The sequence below is a fragment of the Phyllobates terribilis genome, unplaced genomic scaffold, assembly GCF_046119375.1.
Source record: "Phyllobates terribilis strain yellow unplaced genomic scaffold, ASM4611937v1 Scaffold_4__5_contigs__length_816908805, whole genome shotgun sequence".
Taxonomy (NCBI): domain Eukaryota; kingdom Metazoa; phylum Chordata; class Amphibia; order Anura; family Dendrobatidae; genus Phyllobates; species Phyllobates terribilis.
This window is the reverse complement of record NW_027362764.1, coordinates 688,070,248-688,083,873: the sequence shown is the minus strand read 5'-3', so window position 1 is coordinate 688,083,873 and position 13,626 is coordinate 688,070,248. Positions and strand designations below refer to the sequence as shown.

General features: G+C 47.8%; 1 protein-coding gene across 1 annotated transcript in view; it reads left to right on the top strand.

The window, feature by feature from the left end:
* The first annotated feature begins 544 nt into the window (after positions 1 to 544).
* Positions 545 to 13,626, top strand: part of CNGB3 (cyclic nucleotide gated channel subunit beta 3) — a 477,293-nt gene continuing 464,211 nt past the window's right edge. The window contains exon 1 of the mRNA XM_073679549.1: positions 545 to 668. The gene's annotated coding sequence lies outside the window, so the exon portion shown is untranslated. The remainder of the gene's footprint in view (positions 669 to 13,626) is intronic.

Genomic DNA, 13,626 nt, shown 5'->3' with positions numbered 1-13,626 from the left:
ACATGCACACCCAAAGATACCCCCATAATGCAGCATCTGAGGGTACATACCATGGTTTTTATTCTATCATACTCATACAGAATCTAACAAAAAAAATCTACTGCATGACTGTATGAGATTGAAGACTTATAGAGCAACAATAACATCTTCTATAGTTTTCGGCTCATACTATACTAAGGCCACATACAACCTCTGAGATGCATAAGGACATGAGAGCGACGTTTTGCTGCCTTTGGGTAGAAGGAGCCTTCAGCAGTAGAAGATGGTGGAATTGCCAACTTTGCCACTTTCGACAACTTGTCAATTATTTTAAAAGTTCTGCAGGCCAAGGGGTGAAATCTTCATATTTGGTTTGAATTAATCTATAAATTAATATACAGTAGCAGAAAATAAATTTCCATTTGTAACTAAACTGACAGTGCAGCCTAATGACAATCTGCATAATGCCGCAACTGGGCTTCCTTATCTGGTCAGAGAGTTGCATTATGGAATTTAATTAAGCTAAACCCTGAAGTACTTAGAGGACTGATTAGCTTGCCAGGTCAAAGCTAAGAAACAAGTCAAACAGCCGACATAAGCAGTTGACGTGGGCTGTCAGTAGGGAACACATCACAGGAAGGGCATGTAAGCCAAGAACACTTCTGTCTTGAGATTAGCCTGCAGAGAAGGTAACGTATACATTTATTTACATCTATCATGGCTCATAGGAATATGGCCGTTGGCCAACAAATGTCGTCTTACATTATTAATTCTGATGGAAAAGGACAAGTTGCCACAACACCTGTTCTCATAAAAAATATTATATAGTAATAAATGGGCATTTATGGAAATGTATTTCTGAGAATTAACCTTGGGGAGGTGCCAAGGATGTAGTTGCACCCATCCTTGGAGACTGAGGTGACGCAAAGGGCCTCTGCACCATGTGATAGGTCAGACTATATGACTGATGGGGACTTGTTACAGATTTTACATTACAATGTAATATTCTGCAAAATATAGGAGTAAGGGCTGCAATAAATCTGAAGAAACTGAGTACAGTAGAGCGTACAGGATACAGCTAATGTAGAAATGGCTACTTAGCACTCAAGGACTGAGCGATGACTGTAGAGGACTTGCGCTCCTCTCTATCTAGTTCACATTGCATTTATGTAGTCATTAATATGATGAAGAAAATCTGCTAACTTTGTATTATTAAGGCTTCCATATGTCGGTCGCTCTGCTGGGAATCTGTGGCCTGGAATGCTTATTTTCCACTCTCCAGATTCTCGATAGACCTGGATTAATGTGGATTAGTGAAAATCAATTCCAATCCAAAACACAGCATTTAGAGCCTGGCCGGAGCACATGTTAAGTGTTAACAGAAAAAAAATGAGCTGCTGTGTATTTCTGTCCACAAATCATATTATATCGCACACAGTATTTATTACATCGCAGAGACATGCCATGAGACGTTACCAGAGCAGCGTGATAATTGCAGCTTCTAAACAGCCGTACCACACATAGGACATATGGAAGCTGCTGGGGATCTCATATTATGGATTAGTATTTTATTAGCGCATTAGTGAACCAGTGTTTTTCAATTAATCACTTAAATTAAATTTAACTAATATGCATATTCTCTTATCGCTGGAAACAAATCTCAAGTCGGGTTAAATCCAAGAGGACAGCTATCACTGACAAAGCTAAACTCTAACTTTGTAGTCCTATATTACAAAGTAAGGCTAAATACTCAAATTCTGAAAACAAAAGTGAATTTACCCTAAGGCGAAGTTTTCAGAATAAGTTTTTGATGTTACAGTTCGTCTGCATCATTTCTGTACCTATTAGGGAAACTAGGTTACTTGCGTCTTTTACATGTGTTTTTAACACATTTTTTATGCTGCAGTTTTTGTATTTTGTTGGTATGTCAAATTTGAAATATTTGACCCCCTGATGAAGCTAATTTGCAAACACGTGTCGGGGTACAGGGCAGTGTGGTCCTTTATATGGCATTTTAATGATGGCGAGTGTTAATGCACTATTGCACTTTACTTTGAAGCCCTTATTGGAGTCTTTTTGTATAAATTGCTTTATATTTAATAATTTAGTATCTTAGTTTGGTCAGAGTATCATTGAAGGGTCCTTGCATAAATTGATGTTGTTTTACATTAACCTCCAATACAATTTTATTCATGGTTCTCTGTTCATTACAGTGTCTGATTTTGTGCACACACTTTAAAACCTTCCTTTCTTTTTGATCTATTTATTATTGATTTAATTTATTTATCATCTTTCTTTGCCATGTTGTGATATACCATTGACCACACTGCCTTTCCTTTTTTGGAAATTAATATGGTGTTTTAGGTGTTTATTCTAATAAATTGTAACAAAATGATTTATGCATATAGTTTTTTCTATTGCTTTATTTGCAGTATAGTACGTCTTTGATGAATTGATTATCGGTTTATATTTGAAATAAAGCTTGTTTGTTTTTGATACTCCCTGGTATTTGGATTACATATGTTTTCAGTGCGTTTCGCATATGTATTTTTTACCTGTAGATTTTCGGCATCTAATGCAATTCTATGGAGAAAAATTGCACATAAATCACCGTAAGAGAAATTGAAATGTTGCGGATTTTTAAAAAAGGAACACAGGTCAGATAACACAGTATAAGAAAAAGGCACGGTGGGCATGAGATTTCTATGAATCCCATTCACATTGCCGGAACTGTAAGACTGCTTTTTTTTCATTGAAAATATGCAGCGCAAAATAATCACCAAAAACTCACTGTGAGAACTAAACCTAAGCAAGCAAGCTACTGTAACGGGTCCGGGAGGCGGAACCTCTGAGCTACTATACAAGGGGGCGGCCCTTGTAAGGGAGCGGGTGGCAGTCTCTGGGTGAACGGACAGGGAGTTACGGCAAGTGATCAGGGCAGTCTCTGGGTAAGGGGTAGGTACGACCTGTGATGGCAGAGCCTCCGGGTAGGCTAGCAGGCAGATGGTAGATGTGTGCTCCCAGGTGAGCAAGCGAGAGTCTCTGGAATAGCAGGTGGTCACGGCACGTGACGGCGGAACCTCCGGGCTGGCAGGCAGGTAGGTAACGGAGAAGCGCTCCCAGGTGAGCGGGCAAGAGTCTCTGGAATAGCTGGTGGTCACCGCACGTGACAACGGGACCTCCGGGCTGGCAAGCAGGCAGGTAACGGAGATGCGCTCCCAGGTGAGCGGGCAAGAGTCTCTGAGATAGCTGGTGGTCACAGCACGTGACAACGGAGCCTCCGGGCTGGCAAGCAGGCAGATAACGGAGAAGCGCTCCCAGGTGAGCGGGCAGGCTGGTCCTTTAGACAGACTGACAGGAGTAGTAAGGCAGACCGTCGGACCTCAGACTGGCAGACAGGTAACAAGTATTCAGGCAGGAATCAGGCAGGTAACTGGCAGGTAAACTAGCAGGAAACTGGCAGGAAACTGGCAGGTAACTGGCAGGTAACTGGCAACGGGACCTGAGGGCTGAAGCACAGGTGAGACACAGGTGCAAACAACATTGCTCGGGCACCTCCATTTTGGAGGAGGTGCCTTATATATGATGAAGTCCTCCGGCCATTGGCCGGGGACTCTTTAGGGCGGCGCGCGCGGCCCCTTTAAGAGGAGGGGAGCGCGCGCGCGCGCGCCCTAAGCACAGGGGCCGGGAAGGAGCGCGCGCTGAGAGCAGAGCAGGAGGAGGACGCCGGGACGGAGCGCGCGCTGACAGCAGAGCGGGGGGAGGATGCCGGGCACGGAGCAGAGCGGTGAGAGGAGCAGCGTCCCTGCCTAGCAGAGGGCAGGGACGCCGGCACTACAGTACCCCCCCCTTTAGGCCCCCCCTTTTTTAGGCCAGACAGAAATTTAGCTAGGATGAGAGGGGCATGGATGTTCTCCCGGGGCTCCCACGTTCTCTCCTCAGGACCAAACCCCTTCCAATCTACCAGAAAAAAGGTCTTTCCTCTTACCCTTTTGGTGGCAAGAATGTTCTCTACCTCAAACTCGTCCTCAGCAGAAACCGGAGCAGGAGGCGTACCTGTAGACTTGGAAAAAGAGTTAAGCACCACAGGTTTGAGGAGAGACACATGGAAGGAGTTAGGGATCCGTAAGTTGGCCGGGAGTTTCAATTTATAGGCCACCGGGTTGATCTGACTGATGACCTCCAGTGGGCCGATGAACCGAGGCCCTAACTTATAGGAAGGGATCTTGAGCCGGACATATTTGGACGAGAGCCAGACTTTATCCCCAGGGCGGAATTGAGGAGGGTCCAGACGTTTTTTGTCAGCGTGTCTTTTCATACGCTCGGATGACAGAAGGAGTGCGGACCGGGTACTCTCCCATATGGAGGAAAATTTGTTAACAAGAGATTCCGCAGCCGGATTGTCCACCGAGGTGGAGACGGGAAACGGGATCCGAGGATGCTGACCGTAGACTACAAAAAACGGGGATTTGGAGGAAGACTCGCTCTCGTGATTGTTGTACGAGAATTCGGCCCATGGCAGGAGATCCACCCAGTCAGAATGGTGGGCATTAACGAAGTGCCGAAGGTAACTGGTCAGGTTCTGATTGATCCGCTCCACTTGACCATTAGACTGTGGGTGGTAAGCGGAGGAGAAGTCCAGGGTGACGTCCAGCAATTTACAAGTGGCTCTCCAGAAACGGGAAGTGAACTGTACTCCTCGATCCGACACGATGTGACGGGGCAGGCCATGAAGACGGAAGATGTGGCGGATAAAGTCTTTAGCCAGCTCGGGTGCAGACGGAAGACCTGGCAGTGGAATGAAGTGAGCCATCTTGGAAAAGCGGTCAGCGACCACCCAAATGACCGTACAACCGGCAGAGACGGGCAGATCAGTTATGAAGTCCATCGCTATATGCTGCCAGGGGGCAGCAGGTACTGGCAGAGGTAGGAGGCGGCCGGCCGGCAGGTGTCTCGGAACTTTGTTGCGGGCGCAGGACACACAGGCAGAAACAAAGTCAATTACATCCTTGTGCAGGTTAGGCCACCAGTAGTGCCGGGTAATAAGCTGGAGGGTCTTTTTCTGACCGGCGTGGCCAGCTAGTTTAGACGAATGACCCCAGTGTAGGATCTTCTCCCGATCAGGTACTGGTATGAACGTCTTACCAGGAGGAAGACGATTTAGACTCACGGGAGCCACCTGCATTACTCTGGCGGGATCGATGATGTGTTTCGGATCCTCCTCGAGATCAGACACCAGAAAGGATCGAGACAAGGCGTCCGCCTTGACGTTTTTGTCAGCCGGGCGAAAATGAAGGACAAAATCAAAACGAGCAAAAAACAAGGACCACCGGGCTTGGCGCGGGTTAAGTCTCTGGGCATGCTGGAGGTAAGCCAAGTTCTTGTGGTCAGTGTAAATTATTACCGGGTGAAGAGCCCCCTCGAGCAGGTAACGCCACTCCTCCAATGCCAGTTTGATGGCCAATAACTCTCGGTCTCCTATGGAATAATTGCGCTCTGAGGAGGAGAAGAGTTTTGAGAAGAAGCCACAAGTTACCATCCTCCCGGAAGATGATTTTTGAGTAAGTACTGCTCCGGCTCCAGAGGAGGAGGCGTCAACTTCCAGGAAGAACTGCTTGTTGCCATCTGGGCGATGCAGCACCGGGGCGGAAGAAAAGGCCTGTTTAAGGGAAAGAAAGGCCTCCTCTGCTTCGGGTGGCCACTCTTTGGGATTAGTACCTTTACGGGTGAGCGCAGAAATTGGGGCCGTCCGGGAAGAGAAGTGTGGTATGAAGAGGCGGTAGTAGTTGGCGAAGCCCAGGAATCGCTGAATGGCCTTCAACCCCTCCGGTCGGGGCCATTTCTCGATGGCAGACAGTTTCTCAGGATCCATTTGTAGGCCGGTCTGAGAGATAATGTAGCCCAGAAACGGAAGCGAGGTCTGCTCAAAGAGGCACTTCTCAAATTTAGCGTAGAGATGGTTCTGCCTTAGCCTGAGCAGGACCTGACGAACGTCCCTCCGGTGAGTCTGGAGATCCGGAGAGAAGACCAAGATGTCGTCCAGGTACACCACTACGCAGGAGTAGAGAAGGTCCCGGAAGATGTCATTGACCAACTCTTGAAAGACGGCAGGAGCGTTACAGAGACCAAAGGGCATTACCAGGTATTCATAGTGGCCGTCCCGGGTGTTGAATGCCGTCTTCCATTCATCCCCCTGACGAATACGAACCAGGTTGTACGCCCCACGAAGGTCCAGTTTGGTGAAGATCCTAGCCCCCCTCAGACGATCAAATAATTCTGGAATGAGCGGAAGGGGGTACTTATTCTTCACCGTGATCAGGTTTAGGCCTCTATAGTCTATACAGGGACGGAGAGAGCCGTCCTTCTTTTTGACGAAAAAGAAGCCTGCTCCCGCCGGGGAGGTAGATTTCCGGATGAATCCTCTGGCCAGATTCTCCTCAATATATTCGGACATTGACCGGGTCTCAGCAGCGGATAAAGGATAGATACGCCCACGGGGAGGAGTAGTACCGGGTAGCAGATCGATGGGACAGTCGTATGGTCTATGTGGTGGTAATGTCTCTGCCTCCTTTTTATTAAAGACATCTGCATAAGACCAATAAGGAATCGGAAGTCCAGGTAGATTAGCTGGGGTAGGAGAAGGACGGACGGGATGGACGGGAACCAGGCAGGTTTTATGACAGTCTTGTCCCCAGCGAAGGACCTCTCCGGTTTGCCAGTCTAGCACGGGTGCATGTCTCTGGAGCCAGGGCAGACCTAGCAAGAGGGCGTGAGAGAGTCCAGGCAAAACATGAAAGGAGATACTTTCAGAATGCAGCATTCCCACCTGCAGGGTAATGGATTCGGTGATGAGTTGAATGGGGCGAGGTAAGAGGCCCCCATCCACGGCAGCGACAGACAAGGGTACAGCCAGAGGTTTGGTGGGGATGCGGTATTTCTCAACCAGGGACTGTGAAATAAGGTTCCCGGCTGCTCCAGAGTCAAGTTGGGCTAGTTCGAAATAACGGTTCTCCCCGTAGATGATCGAAACAGACAACAGCAGGGATGGAGAGGATTTATTCTTGTCTAGGTGGACCTCTCTGAGCGAACCTAGACACAGGCGTTTCCCGACCTCTCCGGGCAGGCACGGATCCGGTGCTCCTTACTGCCACAGTAGAAGCAGCTCCCCTCGGCACGGCGTGAGTCCTGACGGGTTTTGACCATCTTGGTCTGGTCGACCTGCATAGGCTCAGGAGAGTGTACCTGGGGAGAGACGGAGGGAATGACGGGTTTCTGGAAAGTAGGAGCTAAACGTGGAATCCTTCTCTCACGGGTGACCTCTTTGGCACGCTCTTGGAACCGTAGGTCAATCCGGGTGGCAAGGGTTATTAGATCATCGAGAGAGGTAGGAATGTCCCGACCAGCAAGTTCATCTTTAATACGACCGGACAGACCCTCCCAGAAGACGGATACCAGAGCGTCGTTATCCCAGGCCAGCTCCGAGGCAAGGGTGCGGAACCGTATGGCATATTGGCCCACGGTGAGACCCTCCTGACGGAGGCGTAGCAGAGAGGATGCGGATGAGGTCTTCCGTCCGGGTTCGTCGAAGACTTTCCGGAAAGCCGAGAGAAAAGCAGGCAAGTTGGACACCAGGGGGTCTCCTCTCTCCCATAGAGGATTTAGCCAGGCCAGGGCCTCCCCGGTGAGATGGGACATGATAAAGGCAATTTTGGCCCGGTCGGAATTAAACTGATGGGACAAAAGTTCAAAGTGCAGGGTGCACTGATTTATGAAGCCCCGAGCCTGGACGGGGTCGCCTCCGAAGCGAGGAGGTGCAGAGAGCCGGGGTCCGGGGTAGGATACCATAGTATTAGTGGGCAGCGGAGCTGCCGGATTGCAAGATATGGCACTGGCGGAGGTTGTTGGTGGATCAGACAGAGTGTTCAGGCGAGTATTAACATTCCGCAGGTGACCCAGGATGGCCTCCTGTTGGGACCTCTGACGGGACAGTTCAAGACAGAGGTCCGAGAGCGAGGGAGCTTGGGTGCCACCGGGTTCCGTGGGGCGTGGCCCGAGCAAACTGTAACGGGTCCGGGAGGCGGAACCTCTGAGCTACTATACAAGGGGGCGGCCCTTGTAAGGGAGCGGGTGGCAGTCTCTGGGTGAACGGACAGGGAGTTACGGCAAGTGATCAGGGCAGTCTCTGGGTAAGGGGTAGGTACGACCTGTGATGGCAGAGCCTCCGGGTAGGCTAGCAGGCAGATGGTAGATGTGTGCTCCCAGGTGAGCAAGCGAGAGTCTCTGGAATAGCAGGTGGTCACGGCACGTGACGGCGGAACCTCCGGGCTGGCAGGCAGGTAGGTAACGGAGAAGCGCTCCCAGGTGAGCGGGCAAGAGTCTCTGGAATAGCTGGTGGTCACCGCACGTGACAACGGGACCTCCGGGCTGGCAAGCAGGCAGGTAACGGAGATGCGCTCCCAGGTGAGCGGGCAAGAGTCTCTGAGATAGCTGGTGGTCACAGCACGTGACAACGGAGCCTCCGGGCTGGCAAGCAGGCAGATAACGGAGAAGCGCTCCCAGGTGAGCGGGCAGGCTGGTCCTTTAGACAGACTGACAGGAGTAGTAAGGCAGACCGTCGGACCTCAGACTGGCAGACAGGTAACAAGTATTCAGGCAGGAATCAGGCAGGTAACTGGCAGGTAAACTAGCAGGAAACTGGCAGGAAACTGGCAGGTAACTGGCAGGTAACTGGCAACGGGACCTGAGGGCTGAAGCACAGGTGAGACACAGGTGCAAACAACATTGCTCGGGCACCTCCATTTTGGAGGAGGTGCCTTATATATGATGAAGTCCTCCGGCCATTGGCCGGGGACTCTTTAGGGCGGCGCGCGCGGCCCCTTTAAGAGGAGGGGAGCGCGCGCGCGCGCGCCCTAAGCACAGGGGCCGGGAAGGAGCGCGCGCTGAGAGCAGAGCAGGAGGAGGACGCCGGGACGGAGCGCGCGCTGACAGCAGAGCGGGGGGAGGATGCCGGGCACGGAGCAGAGCGGTGAGAGGAGCAGCGTCCCTGCCTAGCAGAGGGCAGGGACGCCGGCACTACAGCTACTAAGTAGGGGATATATTAAATACATAAATTCAGAACAGTCAACGGTAATATAAAGTGTGGTATAGAGCACAGACAAACAGGTGGCACTTAGATTGACTCTTGAACTTCTTAAGAAAAAAACAATATAGAGAGTATGCTAAATGTCATTGCCATAATGCCACTTACTGCTATATTGTCACGTTGCCAATCAGAAAATTTGGTAGGTTTCATCTGTTGAGATGGATCCGCAAAGCTCTTAGTCTCAGAGATCAGTTCTAATGCAGCCCAGACAAGTGCCTCTGGTGCAGTTAAGACGACGGGCTGGGGAAAATATGATGGTACCGGAAGAATTGCAAGCTGGGGAAGCAGAGTTTTGTTTGCCATTCAAAGTCTAATGTAGAACTAGAAAATCGGTATGGCAATGTTGCCCAGCGTTACAGCAGATTTTATTCTATCACAGACTCTAGTGCCAAGCTAGCACAATGGCAGTATTGTAGAGCTGGAATTGTGACACAGTCCAATGCAGAATACTCAGCAGAATAGTAGAGTTAGCCAGTGGTATAGCAGAGCTGTATTTGATACAGAGTCCAATACAGACTAATCAGTAGTATAGTATAACTAGGTTTGTCAACATTTTAAAGATAATATAGTCTACAGCAATGGCGTGAACACCTACTACCTGAATACTCAGGGAGCGTTTCACAGTCTGAGGTGGTTTACAAGGCCTCAAGGTGTACAGATATAGGAATGCACTGGGTTGTCATAGCAACCTGACAAGCAGAACAACATAGAGAACCAGGAGAAGGGTGCAAAACCCAGCACTGGAGCCAGGACAGGTGAGTAGCAAAACTACTCTTTACTAATAGCAGCATGTACAGTACATATCATGTGAAGATAAAAATCAAATACCTAGTGATTAATAATAGCTAATACCCCACAGAACGCTATGCAATTGAGAGTTCCAATACTTTTTCCTTTCACAAATCAAGTGTTAAAAAATACAAGAATTATAGCAAGATATGCATTAAAGAAAATAGACCAAGCAGTTCTTAAAAACAGATAAAGGAAAGAACGATTTGATATAACTCATAGATCTTGCCATGACACGTCACTGATTTCGATCAAGTTCTTTTTTTATTTATCTGCTGTTAAGCACATTTTGCTGGATTTGTTGTATTGTGAAAGGAAAATATATTGGGACTTTATGAACTGTTCATTACAGTTTGCAGGCAATGTGCAATTCATACTTGCTAGTAATTTGTTTTCATCTTCACATGAAATACTGTTTGCTATGCACTGTGTTTAAGATGTGATACATTGTAAGACACGGCACATTTGATATTTGCATCTGCTTTTTCAGTTAGTTCCTGTCCCTGCATGATTTTTTCCTGATACAGTTTTCCTGATACTCAAAAGTTTACATACCCCGGCAGAATTTTTACTTTCTTGGGCTTGTTTCAGAGAATATGAATGATAGCTAAAAACGTTTTCTCCATTTATGTTATTGGTTGGGTGAAGCCATTTATTGTCAAACTACTGTGTTTTCTCTTTTTAAATCTTAATGACAACCAAAAACATCCAAATGACCCTGATCAAAAGTTCACATGCCCTGGTGATTTTGGCCTGTTAACATGCACAGAATTTGACACAAATGGGTTTGAATGGCTACTAAAGGTAACATCCTCACCTGTGACCTGTTTGCTTGTAATCAATGTGTGTGCATAAAAGCTTGGTGAGTTTCTGGGATCCAGACAGACTCTTGCATCTTTCATCCAGTCGCTGATGTTTCTGGGTTGTGAGTCATGGGGAAAGCAAAAGAATTGTCAACAGATCTACGGGAAAAGGTAGTTGAACTGTATAACACATGAAAGGGATACAAAGAGATATCCAAGGAATTGATAATGCCAGTCAGCAGTGTTCAAACTGTGGTTAACAAATGGCAAATCAGGGGCTCTGTAAAAACCAAACCACGGTCAGGTAGACCAACAAAAATTTCGGTCACAACTGCCAGGAAAATTGTTCAGGATGCAAAGAAAAACCCACAAATAACATCAGCTGAAATTCAGGACTCTCTGAAAACTAGCAGTGTGGCTGTTTCAAGATGTACAATAAGCAGGCACTTGAAGAAAAATGAGCTGCATAGTCGAGTCGCCAGAAGAAAGCCATTACTGCGCTAATGCCACAAAGTATCTCGCCTACAATACACCAAACAGCACAGAGACAAGCCTCAAAACTTCTGGAACAAGGTAATTTGGAGTGATGAGACCAAAATTGAACTTTTTGGCCACAACCATAAACGTTACATTTGGAGAGAGGTCAACAAGGCCTATGATGAAAGGAACACTATTCCTACTGTAAAGCAAGCAGGGGGATCGCTGATGTTTTGGGGATGTGTGAGCAAAGGCACAGGAAACTTGGTAAAAGTTGAATGAAAGATGAATGCTGCACGTTATCCGCAAATACTAAAGGCAAATTTGCACTCATCAGCCCGAAAGCTGCGCATGGGACGTACTTGGACGTTCCAACATGGCAACAATCCAAAACACAAGGCCAAGTCGACCTGTCATTGGCTACAGCAGAACAAAGTGAAGGTTCTGGAGTGGCCATCTCAGTCTCCTGACCTCAATATCAATGAGCCACTCTGGGGAGATCTCAAGTGCGCAGTCCATGCAAGACAGCCCAGGAATTTACAGGAACTGGAGGCTTTTTGCCAAGAAGAATGGGCAGCTTTACCATCTGAGAAAATACAAAACCTCATCCACAACTATCACAAAAGACTTCAAGCTGTCATTGATGTTAAAGGGGGCAATACATGGTATTAAGAACTGGGGTATGTGAACTTTTGATCAGGGTCATTTGGATGTTTTTGGTTGTCATTAAGATTTAAAAAGAGAAAACACAGTAGTTTGACAATAAATGACTTCACCCAACCAATAACCATGAGTGGAGAAAAAGTATTTTTGTTATCATTCATATTCTCTGAAACAAGGCCAAGAAAGGAAAAATTCTGCTGGGGTATGTAAACTTTTGAGCACAGCTGTACTTAAATACTTGAGGGTCATTGTGTACTAGAGGCCACAGGAACATGTTCTCTAGGGTGTCAACATCATCTGGAGAGATTGCTGCATTCTCTTTAGGGGTGCAGTTCTGGAAACAATCCAGGGCATGTATTATATTTTATTTTTTTATTATACATTGTCTATTTGGTCTTGCCAGTAAATCTTTAATTTAGGACAATAACATGTATGTATTAAAGTTCACAGTTTTGTAAGTTATAATAAAATAAAAGATTACTAAAATTTAGAGATGAGCAAATTGGTTTGATGCAAATTGCGATTCATTTTGCATGAATTCAATATTTTTCCACATTGCAGAAGATTACATCAGCCAAAGAAAGCTCACATGACCTGAAACACAGTGTAACATACCTGGCGGCGTCCTTGCATGGTGGTCCATCTCCCACTGTGCAAGAGAGCGCACTTGATCTCCTGTCCAGAGTGTCTCTCTGGCTTCCCTCCATGCTGTCTGTTTGTGTCTGTCTCTGCTGCTTAAGGGCGGCGCCCGATCACTTCCTGCTTTTTGTACCTGCTGTGGGTCACACCCCTTGTGCGTCCTCAGCCTATTGCTGTCTGACACTTGGTATATAGCTCAGCAGCTCCCTTCTATCCCGGCCTGAGCATAGTGTTTTCCTTCAGTGTGTGCTTGCACTCTGAAGGTGCCAGGTCCCGTCTTTGTTTCCTTGTCTGCCTTTCCTGGAGGCTGTATTTCCAGGCCTGTCTGAACTTAGTCCTGTATGTCTCCTGCTTTGCGGTATTAGTTCCCGTGTCTGAACTAAGTCCTGTATGTCTCCTGCTTTTCGGTATTAGTTCCCGTGTCTGAACTGAGTCCTGTATGTCTCCTGCTTTTTGTATCAGTTCCCGTGTCTGAACTGAGTCCTGTATGTCTCCTGCTTTTTGTATCAGTTTCCGTGTCTGTACTGAGTCCTGTATTTCTCCTGCTTTGCGGTATCAGCTCCCGTGTCTGAACTGAGTCCTGTATGTCTCCTGCTTTGCGGTATTAGTTCCCGTGTCTGGACTGAGTCCTTTCTGTGTTCTCTTGTCTGTCCTGTCTGAACACGCTCCTAGCCTGTTCCTCCCGCCTTCTAGGGGCCGATTACCTAGACCTGTTCCTGTATCTTGTCTGTCCTGTCTGAACACGCTCCTAGCCTGTTCCTCCCGCCTTCTAGGGGCCGATTACCTAGACCCGCTCCTGTATCTTGTCTGTCCTGTCTGAACACGCTCCTTGCCTGTTCGTCCCGCCTCTCTGGGGGCAGTATTCCCAGACCTGCTCCTGTATCCCGCTGCAGTGTCGGTCTCCTCCGTACACTCAGTTCCAGTCTGAACTCTCTCCTATCCTTTACCTGTTTTGCCTCTATGTCCGTTCCCTTCCTTTTTCTGCAGAGTCTGAACTCGTACCTAACTCCTGCCTGTTGTCTCTGTACTCCCGTTTGTGAGTTTGTGGTCCACTCGCTACTTCACTGCAAGTACCCTGTGGGTGTCTGGCTCTGTCTTTCCCTTCCTGTCTGTTCCGTGTGAACAGAGTCCTGT